The sequence below is a fragment of the Rattus rattus genome, chromosome 5 (assembly GCF_011064425.1).
Source record: "Rattus rattus isolate New Zealand chromosome 5, Rrattus_CSIRO_v1, whole genome shotgun sequence".
Taxonomy (NCBI): Eukaryota; Metazoa; Chordata; class Mammalia; order Rodentia; family Muridae; genus Rattus; species Rattus rattus.
The window spans coordinates 17,492,406-17,508,918 of record NC_046158.1 but is presented as its reverse complement, the minus strand read 5'-3'; the positions used below and the strand labels follow the sequence as shown (position 1 = coordinate 17,508,918).

Sequence of the window (16,513 nt, the reverse complement as noted above, 5' to 3'; positions counted from 1 at the left end):
GCAATGAATAGCCTAGTAAGAGCACCAGTGGAAGGGGAAGCCCTTGGTCCTGCCAAGACTGAACCCCCAGTGAACCTGATTGTTGGCGGGAGGGCGGTAATCACAGGAGGGTGGGGAGGGGAACACCCATAGGGAAGGGGAGGGGCGGGGTTAAGGGGATGTTGGCCCAGAAACCGGGAAGGGGAATAACAATTGAAATGTAAAAAAGAAATACTGGAGTTAATAAAGGGGGGGGGGTATTTTTAGTAAGCATGAGACAGAGGATTTGAGAAGAATTATTAAAGAAGAAAAATTTAGGGAAAATTTTGAAACTGACAAGCTGTAATTGACTTGCTAGGTTTTTAATGTTCAACTTTAGAAACAAGGAACTTGTATGTATAGGAAGAGATTTTGATCACGCAAGAGTATGACAAGACTTGGTATCTTCCTAAAAGAAAAAGTAAGCAGGTTTAGAAACCCTGATGTTCTTCTATTCTTTACAGAATTGTAATAAAGACAAAAATCATATTGAAACAAGGGTTCAAGACAGAGACACAGAGGATGGCATCATGACTCAGTGAACTGTCTGCCTTACTGAAAGACTGCTTTACTGATAGACTGTCCTTGCTTAAGCAAAGGGTCTGCACAATATTTTAAGAATCAGAAAAAAAAAGAACAGTGGTCTTCTACCAAATATAAAAGAAATATAGAGGAAGAAAAGGAAGAATTAAATAAGGGTTAGAATTTGAACTTCTATAGAAAGCTAAGTTTGATATAATAGGTGGTAGGAAATAACTTTTCATCTATTAATCTTATGTCAAACTGAAACAAAATCAAATTCAAATAGAGCCATTCTGTCTAGCATTTCTGTAACCACAAGGCTTTATGACACCAATCTTAAGGGAGAAGATATTGAGTTTAAAGAAAATTGATTTTATCACAATGTTAAATTTTAGTTCTCATAAAATTTCCATTTGCTCGCTTTGTTCCTTTTTCAATATCCTTATGTAATCAGGGAAAACTTTAGAAGAAAATATATTTAGAAAAGCTGTGTAATCAGTGAATAAAATTTCTGAGGAAATGATTTCATGTATAAATAAAGCTCAAAGGAGACAAAGGTTGTCAGAGTAGGAAAAACCATCCCAGGATATGCTTTCTCTGCCCTGTCTCTCACGAAGTGAATGATGGCCCGTATCTGATTCTTCCATCCCTTCACCGCTCTTGCATTTACCCTTCCCCAAAGCCTGCCCTCAGCTGAGGATGGTCCCTGGCAAAGGAGGCCAGAATGTGAAAGAGAGCAAAGAGGGGAATTATGAGAGGCTTCATAAAAAGGGGAAAATTATATAATTATATTACAATCTCAGAAATAATAAAATAATAAATATACACCCAATCTTCAAATGAACAAAACTTTCTGAGGTGTTTAAAGGTCTTAAATACTTTCTATTTTCCCATCCACGTGTGGGCTAAAATTATTTCCTCTGTTACCCTAGGACAATAATGTGAATATAAGAAAGGCACAGAAACACAAATTGTAAAGGTCAAGAATGATGTCATAACTAACATTGAAGTTCAACTTTGTAGAAAACATAAAGAAACTACACCATCATTCCTTTAATTCTGAAGAGGATAATTTTCCAGAATATTTATAAAACCATTCATTTTGAGATCTAATTACTTCTTTATCTGCATGTCCTTACGCCTAGGTGAAATCTGTTAACTAATTTAAATCATATACATATAGTTGATGGATACCCCAATAAGGCTAACTAGCTGACTGATTTTTAGAACTTTATCTCTAATAGTGATTATTAATTATTTCAGACAAAAGACCAACATAACACATATATGACAGAAACAAAAATCACAACCATTAATTGCTTTTACAAACTTTATTGGAATAGCAATGATTCAGGGTATAAATGGAAGACATTATGCAGAAAGCTAGTTGGTAGCCTTGCATGCTTGTAGACTCTATCCAGTATGCACCTTCTGCTCCATCCTGACTTACATTTGACTGTGGCCCACACATTTTCTGTTACCTCCCTACAAATCCTCTTCTCTTCCCCCACTCCTTACAATCAAAGGATGACAGTAATCAGGTGTCATGTTTCACAAATTCAAAGTTGTTCTTTTCCAAGCCACATTTGTTACTCTATTTTTCTCTTCCTGAGTTGTTTCATTATTTTCTGAAGATCAGTGCTCTTGTTACTAAATGGTGATCTATCTTTTCTTGACGCCTGTATTAGACTTCTCTAGTCACAGAATTTATGGAATATCTGTCTATATAAAGTGAATTCATTGTAATGGCTTACAGTGTGTAGTCCAACTAACCCAACAGCTGTGTATGAGAAGTCCAAAGATCTAGTAGTTGCTCAGTCGCACGAGGCTTGTGGTTTCACTGTGTTCTGTATAAGATGGAATCCTGAAGAAGTAGATTCCAATGGATGTGCTGGCAAGTAAATCCAAGGAGACAAAGAGTGATTCTTCTCCCAATGTCCTTATGTAGGCCTCCAGCAGAAAGTGTGGCCCAGATTAAAAGTGTGATCTTGCCTTGTCCCAGATGACCTTGAACTCAGAGATCTGCTTGCTTGCCTCAGTCTCCTGGAATTAAAAGCGTGTACTACCTTGCCTGGGCCTAAACTATTCATGGCCACAATCCTTCAAGATCTCCACACATGGCCCATACATATACAGCCACCGAATTAGATAAGATGGATGAAGCAAAGAAGTGCAGGCCGACAAGAACCGGATGTAGATCTCTCCTGAGAGACACACCCAGAATACAGCAAATACACAGGCGAACGACATCATTAAACCACTGAACTGAGAATGGGACCCCCGTTGAAGGAATCAGAGAAAGGACTGGAAGAGCTTGAAGGGGTTTGAGACCCCATATGAACAACAATGCCAACCAACCAGAGCTTCCAGGGACTAAGCCACTACTCAAAGACTATACATGGACTGACCCTGGGCTCCAACTGCATAGGTAGCAATGAGTAACCTAGTAAGAGCACCAGTGGAAGGGGAAGCCCTTGGTCCTGCCAAGACTGAACCCCCAGTGAAAGAGATTGTTGGGGGGAGGGCGGTAATGTGGGGAGGAATGGCAGGGGAACACCCATAGAGAAGGGGAGTGGGAGGGGTTGGGGGATGTTGGCCAGGAAACCGGGAAGGGGAATAAGAATCGAAATGTAAATAAGAAATACTCAAGTTAATAAAGATGGAAAAAAAAATCTCCATGTCAAGATCCAGTCAGAAACCTGTGTCTTCTAGTCTCAAGATCTGGATCACAAGTCTGCCTTTCATTTCTAGATTGCAGTTCATTCCAGATGTAGTCAAGTTTATAATCAGGAATATCTATCACAATACCTGATGCTACATTTTAGAGTCTTAGGAATCCCTTTAAATACTCTTCCCTACCACCTCTTTCTCCTTCATTAGTGAACTTAGGAACAGCCTTCTAAAAGTGTCTTTACCTAGAAGGGCTCAGATAACTATGGGTGGCACCGTACCTGGGCAAGACATCCTGGATTGCATGAGAAATCAGGATGAACAAGCCGTGAAGAGGCCAGTAAGCAGTACTCCTCCATAGTCTCTGTATCAGTTTATGCCGTCAGCTTTCTGCCTTGAGTACCCCTGATTTCCTCAATGAACTGAACTGAACTGAATATGAACTGAATATGAACTGAAAGTTGTAAAGTAAATCTTTTCTTCCCCAAGTTACTTTAGACCAACTCTCTGTTTCATCAGAACAATAGAAATTCTAAGACAAATTCTAGATAACATAACCATGATATTCTGAATCACTACAGGCTCGAAGCAGTACTTTCAAGTGATCTTGATTTGAAATCATGAGCCGTCATGAAACTTTTCTGTTACATATTTGACTAAGTAGGTTATTTTTACACAGTAGGAAGAAACTCACTGGATTTTGTTTTCTGCTGTTTTAATAGACAACAGTACCTTGAGTGAGAGGATTTATTTGGGTTGCAGTTCATTGATGAGAGGCAGTCAAGGTAGCAAATTCTTAGAGCATCTGTCACACATGGAAGCTTGTACTAGCTTACCTTCTCCACTCTTACACACTTCAGAAATTTCTAGGGAATGGTGCCAATGCAATTAATGTAATCACAATAATCCCCCATAGACATGCTCAGATGCCAAACTAATCTAGATAATTCCTCATTGATTTCCTTTCTTGGTGATTTTATAGTTGTATCAATCTGACAAACAAAATTAACCATCTCAAGCATGTACTGTAAAAGCAAAACTGGCTAAAAGACACCTTTGGGGAAAAGTTAACAAAACTTTTAAATATATTAAATGATGCTCACACTTAGGGAATGAATCAAAACCAGAATTTCAAAAATGAGGAGACTGACAATGTCTTTTTGGTCCATGAGATGACTATATGTTGCAGGTACTAGACTGATTTAAATTGGATAAGATCTTTTGAAATATTTTAGTAATATCAAAGCGAATGTACCATAGCTAAAATTAGTTCTAGTTTTCCTTAACTATATTCCTGACAGAAATATTTGCAAATCTTCACAAAAGAAATATAAAGTGGTGTTTGAAAAAGCACTGGTTATAGTAACAATCTACTGTTAGCCTAAGAGGTGAAGAATATGACAAAATCAGAGTTTATCCTAGAAATTTCCTTGAGTATATCAGATTTTTTTATTATAGCATTAACCAAAGTACAAAATTTAATGAGATCAAATGTGAACTCTTGACTTTCATCATTATTACCACTAGAGATGGTCTCCATGAGGAACTACAGAAAAAGATGTTGACTAATTATTTTAAGATTTATATTACAATGCTATTATATTTTTGAAGGGACATTATCTAATAAAATAATCTTGTATGTTCATAAATTCTGATACATCCAAGATCTCAGGTAGAAACTGTTCCATAATTAATTACATGTGTAATTACATATATAGGTCACATGTGTGCTATTAGAAGGTTTATAGCCTCACTGTTCATAAGTAAAGCAAAATTTAGTTAAAAATAAAAAGCAAAAATAATTAAGAATGGTCAATATATAAGGATTATAATTACAGTTCAGTTTTCTAATGAGTTGTATACAGTCCAGTTTATTTAAACCACCTAACATTAAGCAATATGCCTCTGTATACATTTCATACAATTTCATACAATTCCAAACCTTTGCTAAACCTCTCAGATATATGAGTGACTTACAGGTACTACAATGATGATATAAACATGCTCAAAAAGTTGGTTTTATTTCAGCTAGATCTCATATTGTCTGGTAAGTGAAGCAAGTGGAATTTTCTAAAACTGAAGTTTTGGACACATGCTTTTGTGTTATGTGGTTAAATCTTCAATAGTATTCATCTTATTGTTGCCAATGCCTTATGTGAATGTCCATTCTTATGCCTGCCCCAATTTCTTTTTCAAATCAAAGTCTTTGAAAAAAGTTTTATTTCTATGAGAATTTATGTTTTGATCATATTTGTTCCATGCAATTCTTCCCAGATTTAGCCTCCTTCCTTAACCACTCAATCTCTCTCTCTCTCTCTCTCTCTCTCTCTCTCTCTCTCTCTCTCTCTCTCCTCTCTTCTCTCCTCTTTCCATCAAAACCAATTTGGGTAGCCAAAAGTTTTTGATGTATAGTCTTTTTCTGGAGTTCTTATTAAAATTTACTCTCTCTCTTCTAGCAGCTATTAGTTTTAAATAGGTCTTATGCTACAGGTTAAAATTCATGTCCAATTGCTCTTTCTATCCTGGAATTTGTTTGGCTTGTTCTTGCACTGATCTTCAGCAAGGGCTTTGAGTTCATATGGGCAACTGCCACGCAATTTCTAGAAAACTACTGTTTCTTTGTAATTGTCAACCATATCTGGCCCTTACGTTCTTTCTGACTCCTCTTCTACAATGAGCATTGAGAGGCAGAAGTGGGCTATATATTTTTAATTTTCTAATAAACATTCTTCATACTCTTAATCTACATACTGTAAACAGATGTAAACCTCTATGCTAATCACCATCTACTTCAACTAGAAGTTTCATTGACACTAGTTGATAGGAGCACTAAACTATGGGTATAATGGTAAATCATAAGGAGTTAGCTTTGTACTATATCAATCTAGCAAATAATAGTGGTAGGTTCTTCCCTAAGGTCTGTGTCCTGCTTACTTATATGTTCTTGGCACAGTAAAGTGCCAGATATGGGTTTCATCTTGTGGATTAGGACTTAAACCTAACCAGAATATGGTTGCTTTTACTTATGACGTCAATTCAACTAATCCATCCATCAGCAGGCATGTGTTTCCAGGACAGACATCACTGAAGCTAACAGGGTTCACAGGTGGGTAGGTAGGACAGATGGCAGTTTACTCCTCTGGTAGCTTTCATATTACCATCCATCTTTATGAATTTCAGCTTAAACTCTTTAATTAAAACATGTATATTTAAATTCTATTGGATTTGTAGGCATTTGAATTACAATATGACATATATCCTGTCACCATTGAAATTAACCTTTCCACAATATTCTAAACTTACTAATAAGCATAGTTGGCACTTTTGAACTTCAAAAGTATGTAACACTATAAATATTCATTTTGCAGAAACAATTATCAACTAGCCTCACACTATTTTTTAAATTTATTTATGTATTTTTTAATTTATTCATTTATTTATTTACTCATTTGATTTACATCCTGCTCACTGCCCCCCCAGTCACTTCACCTACAATTCTTCCCCCATTCCCGTCCCTTTCTCTTCTGATTGGGTGCCCCCTAGGTGAATTCCAACACTGACACATAGACTGTCTGAGCCTCATTCTACTTTGATAGACTATCTTTCCTCAATGTTTTGTTAGCTAATCCTCACTTATCTGAAATTCTCGTTTTTCAAAGTTCTATACTTAATAATTTTGTGGTATCATTCTGTGACTGCCCCTGGAAACAGTCATCCATAGTCATGACTTCATTTATTTTCATGCTATTTATAAAATTAAGCTTGATATCTCTTATGTCTATAAAAGACCATAGATTTGATAACATAGGGAAAAGGCCCATATTTTACATAGTTTGAGACTGATGAGTCTAATATCAAAGCTTTGCCATTTGCTGATAGGATTCTTGCTTTTTCTAACATGATAGTGAGAATCATAGAACAGAAAAAATATACTTCTTGTTATTCTTTATATTAACATTCTTTCATATATAGTCTCAGAATATAAATTTTATGTCTCATTAATAAGTGTGTTTAACATGCTTTTTCTGTGTTTATCCATGTTCCCCCTGGCCTTAATTATTGCTTAACTCTACAATTATAATCCAACTGAATGTGCATTTACACTGAATGAATACCAATTCATGTCAATTGAACGAATACTATAAACAATTTATGTACACTTGAGACAATGTTTTTTCTTCCTTAAGCCAGCACTCTACCAGAAAGCATATTCTAAATCTAGTTTATCATAATTTGAAAAGCCACGCTTCTAATCCTTTATTCTGAAAAGTTCAAAGGTTCATGTGGCAGCAATTCATATATATACCTTACCATTTAAAAGTAGTTTGATGAGAATTCTGGAACAAAGGAATATACTCAAAACCAATGTTTTACCAACTGTCTTAGGGTTTCTATTTCTGCATGAACATCATGGCTAAGAAGCAAGTTGTGGCGGGAAGCATTTATTCGTCTTACACTTCCCACATTGCTGCTCATCACCAAAGATAGTCAGGACTGGAACTCAAGCAGGTCAGGGAGCAGGAGCTGATGCAGAGACCATGAAGGGATGTTACTTACTGGCTTACTTCCCCTGGCTTGTTCACTGTGCTCTCTTGTAGAACCCAAGGTCACCAGGCCAGGGATGGCACCACCCACTATGGGCTGGGCCTCCCTTGATCACTAGTTGAGAAAATGCCCTACAGCCTGGTCTCATGAAGAGGCTCCTTTCTCTGTGATACCTTGAGCTTGTGTCAAGTTGACACACAAACCAGCCAGTACACCAACATAAAATTTTAAATAACTTTCTACTATCCACCAAATCTCTCCCCTCTCCCTCTCCCTCTCCCTCTCCCTCTGCCTCTCCCTCTCCCTCTCCTACCTCCCTCTCCTACCTCCCTCTCTCTTTCTCTCTGTCAGGTTGTGTGTGTGTGTGTGTGTGTGTGTGTGTGTGTGTGTACATCTGTGTGTAAAAACACCCCAAGTTTCTTAAATTTCAAAGATGTAGCATACTTCTTAATACAAAATTGAAGTTATTTAAGAGTTTTATTCAGCTATAATATAAATGAAATACTCTCTATTATTTTTGCAAAACTCTTGACAAAATCATAGCATTCCATGCTTTATGTATATACTTCATGGAGTTTTGAATAGTGTCAAAAAATCATTATGTTCTAACAGTCAATTTAATGGATTTGTTAAAACATAAAACTTCTATAAATAATTTCATGTAAAAACAATAAATGTCTGCCATAAACCTCTTAAAAATTGCATATCACAGATGAATGTAGTACTCCAGATATTATAACTTAATTGGAGCCATTGTTAGGCAAAATTAATCAGACCCTTTCTGACAGCTGTCAGTTTGTCGAAGAGTCCTGTGGATATCAACATTGCTGGGATAGTCTCTCTGATTGATAGCTCTAAATGGCAACCAACTTTATGACTTCAACACAGGAAATAATGCACACATCAAAATAAGCATTCTCCTTTTCTTATTTGACTTTTTATCAAGAAAATTGTAAAATTACAAAAGTCTATATGTAATTTGTAAAGTAATTACAAAAATTACTAAATATCTATACATGTGTTTCTGTTTCAGAATTGGTTACGTGTATGTGTGTGTGTGTGTGTGTGTATGTGTGTATGTGTGTGTGTGTGTGTGTGTGTGTGTGTGTATGGGTGGGTGGTATAATTTTTGAACTTACTTCTTGAGAACTAATGCTCTGTAGTCTATTGACTTTCTGAAAAAGCAGACAGGTAGGTAAGTTAAATAATATTCTGGAACCATGGTGTTTAGCATGATCTTTCGATGACCTTTCATTATGATCATATTACTGGTGCCCCTTTAGCATGCAAGATACTGAGCTTGTTTTGCACAATGAAAATAAAAGCATTTTTAAAAAATATATCTACAATCTACTTGCTTATCTTCTGTTTCCAATATTATTCATTGGATCAATTTAATTTCCTTCTTCCATAACTGCTGAGTCTCATAAACTCCTCAGTTTAGTGAGAGAATTCTTATTCTCTTTTATCAATTACACAATTATTTTGTCACACTTAGAATACAATCATCATTCATTTCCCTTTGCCTTTTTATTGGCTTTTTATTTTTTAAAGAATTTTATGAATGAGAATCATGTTTATATCATCTCTGCACTTCTGTCTGTAGAGACACCCTCCAACTTCTCCTACATCCCTCTCTCAAGTTCATGCCCTTTTTTCTTTCAGCTATTGTTAAAACAAGCACACATACATCTTACTGAGCTCATTTAGTGTTGCTCATATGTACTCTGCTTAGGGATGAATACTTGGAACTAGATCAAGTAGTGGTATTGTCCTAAAATGCTTCTGTACAGCAAAATAATCAATCTAAAGAAGGAGAAACCCAAAAAGTGAGAGAATTTTGGACCTATATATTTAATAGAGCATTAGTACTTAAAAATGCAAAGAACTAAAAATAGTAATGAATCAAAAGCAAGTGACACATTTACAAAATGGGTTATGGATCTAACCAATGAGTTTTCAAAAGTAAAAGAAAAATGGCTACGAAATTTTCTAAAAGGTATTCAACATTGTTACCAATTAGAGAAATGCAAATTAAAACTACACTGAGATTTCATCTTGTCAATCAAAATAAATAAGGTCAAAGAAAAAACACAGCTGACAACAAATACTGGTGAGGATATGAGGAAAGAGAATCCTCACTTGTGGCTGGTATGATTGAGAACTGATTGGTACAATCACTAAGGAAATCAGAGTGAAGACTTCTCAGAGAGTTTAAGATAGCCCTACTACCAGTCCTTGACATATGACTAAAGGACGAGACATCCTGCTCAACAAACACCTACGCAACCTTGTTCATTGCTGCTCTATTCACATTAACTAGAAAATAGAAAGAATCAAAAATTATTCAGTCGAAGAAGTAGTTGAAAGATGATAATATACACATTGGGATACTATACAGTGTCAGATGCCAGCTCCAGCTAGGGAATGAACTGAGTTGCAACACAGTCAGACAAAGGTTAAAGACTGATGATCCCTGGGTCTTATAATCTTACTATTTGTAGTTTAATAACATCTGGTTTCTTTATCTGTAACTCTTTTACTATTTGTGTTTTAATAAGCATTAGTTTCTTTTCTCTCTTGCTTAAGAACCTCATGCTTGCCAGGCAAGAGGCTAGGAACTCATTAACTCATTGTAAGCCAGAGAAAAAAGAAAGAAAAAGAATCTTTTACACAGGCAATATGCACAGGCACACACACATTCTGATTGCCACTGACCACCTGTCTCATTAATTCCACAAATGTTCATGCATACTTACATACACACAGCCATATTTGGTGGTAGAGCAAGAGTTTCCCCAAGCAAGTTACATTGAATAAGCACCTATGCAGAAAGAACGCTCTTATTCTGGATGAAAAAAATCTCCAACCTTTATTGCTTAGAGAAAAAATTCTATCTTTTTATTGCTGAAAGTAATAAAAGCCCTAAGTAAGAAAAAATGCCCTGTCTATTGGTGAAAAAAAAGAAAAAAAACAAGCCTCTTCTTCTTTACTGATGAAAGAAAAAAGTCTCTCTGTTATTGTAGTTCTTTGTCTTTACACTTTCTCAGGATAAATTATCACATGGTTTTCCAAGCATCATTGCACTCTAAGAGTTCATAGAAAGTTTAAGACACTAATTCAAGTCATAAGTGAATAAGGAGTTACAGTAGAATTGTTTACATGTTTTTCCATTAAGACTAGTACCTAACTCAACGTTCATTATCTATCTTCTTCATCCAGAAGTTCATTAAAAGTTCAAAACAATAATTCTTATGTCATAAGTTATCATGGTTTTGTCAAGAAGCAAATCATCAGCCTTGCTTCTCATTAGTTTTGAAGTGTTGTGTAGATAAATCCAGTCAATGTTTTATTTTCTGTCCTTGCACTTACGATAAATTGTCCATTCCCAGTTTATGGCTTTTAGTTATCATATAATTGTTTCGCGGGTAGCCTATAAGGAATGTTTTCCCTGATTGTAAATTTGTTCCAGGCTTGCTCTGTCCTATCCTAGGGCAATTAGCCTTTGACACACTAAGGTTTACAGGGCTCTAATTGCATCTTTTATACTATAGAGGATTCAAAATTACTTGTATACATTTAGAAATTCTATAGAATCATTATTAGGAATTATGAAATCATCAATTGGTCTGCATAGGATTTCTACAAGAGAGTTTATATTCGTTAAGCTGTGAAAATCTGCCTAGGAGGGTGCGCTAATGGCCAGAAATCATTAAAATATATAATAATGACAGGAAAGGCATGTCATCAATGAGAATCAATCCTGAGATGAGATCCCTAAAGTCCCTGCAATTTAGCATTCAGCCATGTCAGTCATGCAAAACTATAAGTAATCTCCAGAAAAGTCACCTGCATACCTTTAGACTTTCTGAGATGGCTCCTGAAAATATAACCATAAGAAAAGAAAATAATCATTAAATTTTTAGGGAAATGTATGAACTAGACAATACATGAGGTAAGTCAAACCAAAAAAAAAAAAAGGCTACACATTCTCTCTCACTTGGAGATGCTATTGATTAATTTTCATATTTGAGTACATAACCTAAAATAACTGAAGGACTCAGGACCATAGAAAAGAACCATAGAATGTGGCATCTCTAGAAAGTAGAGTAATAGGAACTATACATATACTAGGTACTATAGAGTAGTAAAGGGGAAGAAAGAGTGATGACTCTAGCTATGGACAGGTAAGGAGAGTAATGTAGAGGGGAAAAAAGAAGAGATAAATAACATTAATGATCCTTGAATAAAACCACATAGAAACATCATTGTACAAGCTTAGTTTTATAATATATATATATATGTGTGTGTGTGTGTGTGTGTGTGTGTGTGTGTATCATATATGTCGGATATGTATGTCATACATATGACCCATATATCATATAATATTTGTTTTATGTTTTTATGCTCTAAGATCAAGAATCCACAAATGGGATCTCATGAAACTGCAAAGCTTCTGTAAGGCAAAGGACACTGTGGTTAGGACAAAATGACAACCAACAGATTGGGAAAAGATCTTTACCAATCCTACAACTGATAGAGGGCTTATATCCAAAATATACAAAGAATTCAAGAAGTTAGACTGCAGGGAGACAAATAACCCTTTTAAAAAATGGGGTTCAGAGCTAAACAAAGAATTCACAGCTGAGGAATTCTGAATGGCTGAGAAACACCTAAAGAAATGTTCAACATCTTTAGTCATAAGGGAAATGCAAATCACAACAACCCTGAGATTTCACCTCACACCAGTGAGAATGGCTAAGATCAAAAACTCAGGTGACAGCAAATACTGGTGAGGATGTGGAGAAAGAGGAACACTCCTCCATTGTTAGTGGGATTGCAGACTGGTACAACCATTCTGGAAATCAGTCTGGAGGTTCCTCAGAAAATTGGACATTGAACTACCTGAGGACCCAGCTATACCTCTCTTGGGCATATACCCAAAAGATGTCCCAACATATAACATAGACACATGCTCCACGATGTTCATAGCAGCCTTATTTATAATAGCTAGAAGCTGGAAAGAACCCAGATGCCCTTCAACAGAGGAATGGATACAGAAAATGTGGTACATCTACACAATGGAATATTACTCAGCTATCAAAAACAATGAGTTTATGAAATTCATAGGCAAATGGATGGAACTGGAAAATATCATCCTGAGTGAGGTAACCCAATCACAGAAAAAAACACATGGTATGCACTCATTGATAAGTGGCTATTAGCCCAAATGCTTGAAATACCCTAGATGCATAGAACACATGAAACTCAAGAAGGATGACCAAAATGCGAATGCTTCACTCCTTCTTTAAAAGGGGAACAAGAATACCCTTGGCAGGGAATAGGGAGGCAAAGTTTAGAACAGAGGCAGAAGGAACACCCATTCAGAGCCTGCCCCACATGTGGCCCATACATATACAGCCACCCAATTAGACAAGATGGATGAAGCAAAGAAGTGCAGGCTGACAGGAGCCGGATGTAGATCTCTCCTGAGAGACACAGCCAGAATACAGCAAATACAGAGGCAAATGCTAGCAGCAAACCACGGAACTGAGAATGGGACCCCCTTTGAAGGAATCGTAGAAAGGACTGAAAGAGCTTGAAGGGGCTTGAGACCCCATATGAACAACAATGCCAACCAACCAGAGCTTCCAGTGACTAAGTCACTACCCAAAGACTATACATGGACTGACCCTGGACTCCAAGTGCATACGTGGCAATGAATAGCCGAGTAAGAGCACCAGTGGAAGGGGAAGCCCTTGGTCCTGCCAAGACTGAACCCCCAGTGAAGGTGATTGTTGGGGGAGGGCGGTAATGGAGGAAGGATGGGGAGGGGAACACCTATAGAGAAGGGGCGTGGGGGGAGTGGAATAACAATCGAAATGTAAATAAATACTCAAGTTAATAAAGATGAAAAAAAGCAGAAACATAAAAAGTAAAAAAAATAAAAAATCATCCACGAACAAAAGAATCAATAAAAAAAAACTATTAATTCTATATTGTTTAAAACTAACATGAATGTCAGTTGCAAGTATTGGAAACCTCCATTTGAATTGCTAATCAGGGAATTCTAAGATAATCCTAAAGTAATATAAAAATCATTATAGCCTATTGCCACTGCCCTTGCTTACTCCCAAGCACTTGAAAGTAACACTATTGTAACCAAACACTCAGACAGACAATTTGTGAGAATTGAGTTGGAAGTGAAAAAAAACTGCAAACCAAAACCTAAACACTGCCTTTTCACTATCGCGCTGTAATACAGCTTGAGGTCAGGGATGGTGATTCCCCCAGAAGTTCTTTTATTGTTGAGAATAGTTTTCGGTATCCCAGGTTTTTCGTTATTCCAAATGAATTTAAGAATTATTCTTCCTAATTCTATGAAGAATTGAGTTGGAATTTTGATGAGGATTGAATTGAATCTGTAGATTGCTGTTGGCAATATGGCAAGTTTTACTATATTTATCCTTCCAATCCATGAGCATGGGAGTTCTTTCCATCTTCTGATGTCATCTTTTATATATATCTTCAGAGATTTGAAGTTCTTGTCATACAGATCTTTCACTAGAATTGTTGGAGTCACACCAAGATATTTTATATTATTTATGACTATTGTGAAAGGTGTCCTGTCCTAAATTTCTTTTTCAGCCTATTTATCCTTTGAGTAGAGGTAGACTAGTGATTTGTTTGAATTAATTTTATATCCAGCCACTTTGCTGAAGTTGTTTATCAGGTTTAGTAGATCTCTAATTGAATTTTTGAGGTCACTTAAATATATTATCATATCTTCTGCAAATAGTGATATTTTTAAATTTTTTATTAGATCTATTTCTTTACTTATATTTCAAATGTTATTACCCTTCCTGGTTTCTTGTCCATAATCCCCCATCCCATCCCCTCCATCCTCTCCCATATGGGTATTTCCCCCATGCGTTCCCCTTACTGCCCCCATATTCCCCTGCACTAGGGGTCCAACCTAAGCAGGACCAAGAGCTTCCCCTTCCACTGGTGCACCAACAAGGCTATTCTCTGCTATATATGCAGTTGGAGTCCTGGGTCAGTCCATGCAGTCTTTCGGTAGTGGGTTAGTCCCTGGAAGCTCTGGTTGGTTGGCATTGTTGTTTTTATGGGGTTGCAAACTCTTTCAACTCTTTCAATGCTTCCTCTAATTTCCACCAAGGGGGTCCTGTTCTCAGTTCAGTGGTTTGATGCTAGCATTGACCTCTGTATTGGACATGCTCTGGATGTGTCTTTCAGGAGAGATCTATATCTGGTCCCTTTCAGCATGCATTTTTTAGCTTCATCAATCTTATCTAGTTTGGTGGCTGTATATATATGGGCCACATGTGTGTCAGGTTCTGAATAGCCTTTCGTTGAGTCACTGCTCTAAACTTTGCTTCCATATCCCCTCCTATGGATATTTTTTCCCCTTTTAAGAAGGAGTGGGAGCATCCGCATTTTGTTCATCCTTCTTCTTGAGCTTCCTGTGGTCTGTGGATTGTATCTTGACTTCCTTCTAATAAGGCAAGATGAGAAGTTTCAATGAATTTAACTATTACATAAAAAACGTTTAGTGTAAAAGTTATCTTTATAATTATCTGCCTGCAGAAATTATTTTTTAATGCAGTCAAAGATTTTTTAAATGTCCAAAACATACTGATTTTCATATTTTGGACTGCAATATTTTCTGATACAAATTATAGCTCCGTGTCTTTAAAAATAGAACATAGAGAAAATAATAGGTTCTACTATGATGAACATAAAATGGGATATATCATAAAAATTGCTACTGTATCTCTGTAATTTATGCCTTTCTTCCCTGCCAAGGTCTTAAAGTATAAAGGAAGAAACTAAAGACATGGAAGAAAATCTCAAAAATGTCAATCTAACCCAAATGTAATGATATACTTTTATGAAAATATTTCTCAATCCATAAAAGACTATACTTTTGATAGACTTCACAGAATAGTTAATAATAATCCTTAGGATCATTTAAGACCATGTACTTACATGCCATTCTACTATGATCTCAGCCCATTTTAAGCTTAATCTGCTATGAAGAAAAGAATATAATCAACTTTATTGTATCTTGGATTTCCCATATATTCAGCTTTTAAAACCCAAGTTTTGTGACAACATAATTTTAATTATAAATTAAGTACTATTTCATGGCTCTGATGCAAAATAATATTTGTGTGTATTGTGGTAATCATTTGCTGAAAGCAGTCAACAGTTTGGAACAAACCTTACATAATAAATATTTGTCACAAATCTTGATAGTAACCTGTGGATATTGTTTGATAATATAGGTTTACAGTACTAAATATTTTAGGTCATCTGGGGAACAATAAAGTTACTTTTCATCTGTAAAAATCTGTAAAAGATGTCTGTAAAGAACACCCATCCATTTCCCATGCCATTTTTCTGTGCAATTTAATAAATAAAGCCCATTGTTAGAGTCAGACACAAACAAAACACTTGCACTCGCATACATACATACAGAGTGGGTGGGAGGAGAGAGAGGAAGAAGGGAAGGGAGAAGGAGGAAGGGGAAGAAGCAAAGATGGAGGGAGGGATGACAGACAGGAAATAACTACAAACACTGGAAGAGAACATGAGAATTCAAATTGGTCTGTCTCTGGGTCAAGTTATTTCATCTGGACGTGCTTTTTGTTTTCTTAACTGACATTAACATTGACAGGTTTTGATGCCTCTCACATTATCTTCCATGCGTGAAGCCATACATCTAACAGCAGCA

General features: G+C 36.2%; 1 pseudogene; it reads left to right on the top strand.

Moving 5' to 3' along the window:
• The first annotated feature begins 3,475 nt into the window (after window positions 1-3,475).
• The window catches only part of LOC116900089, a 73,666-nt pseudogene continuing 60,628 nt past the window's right edge, over window positions 3,476-16,513 (top strand).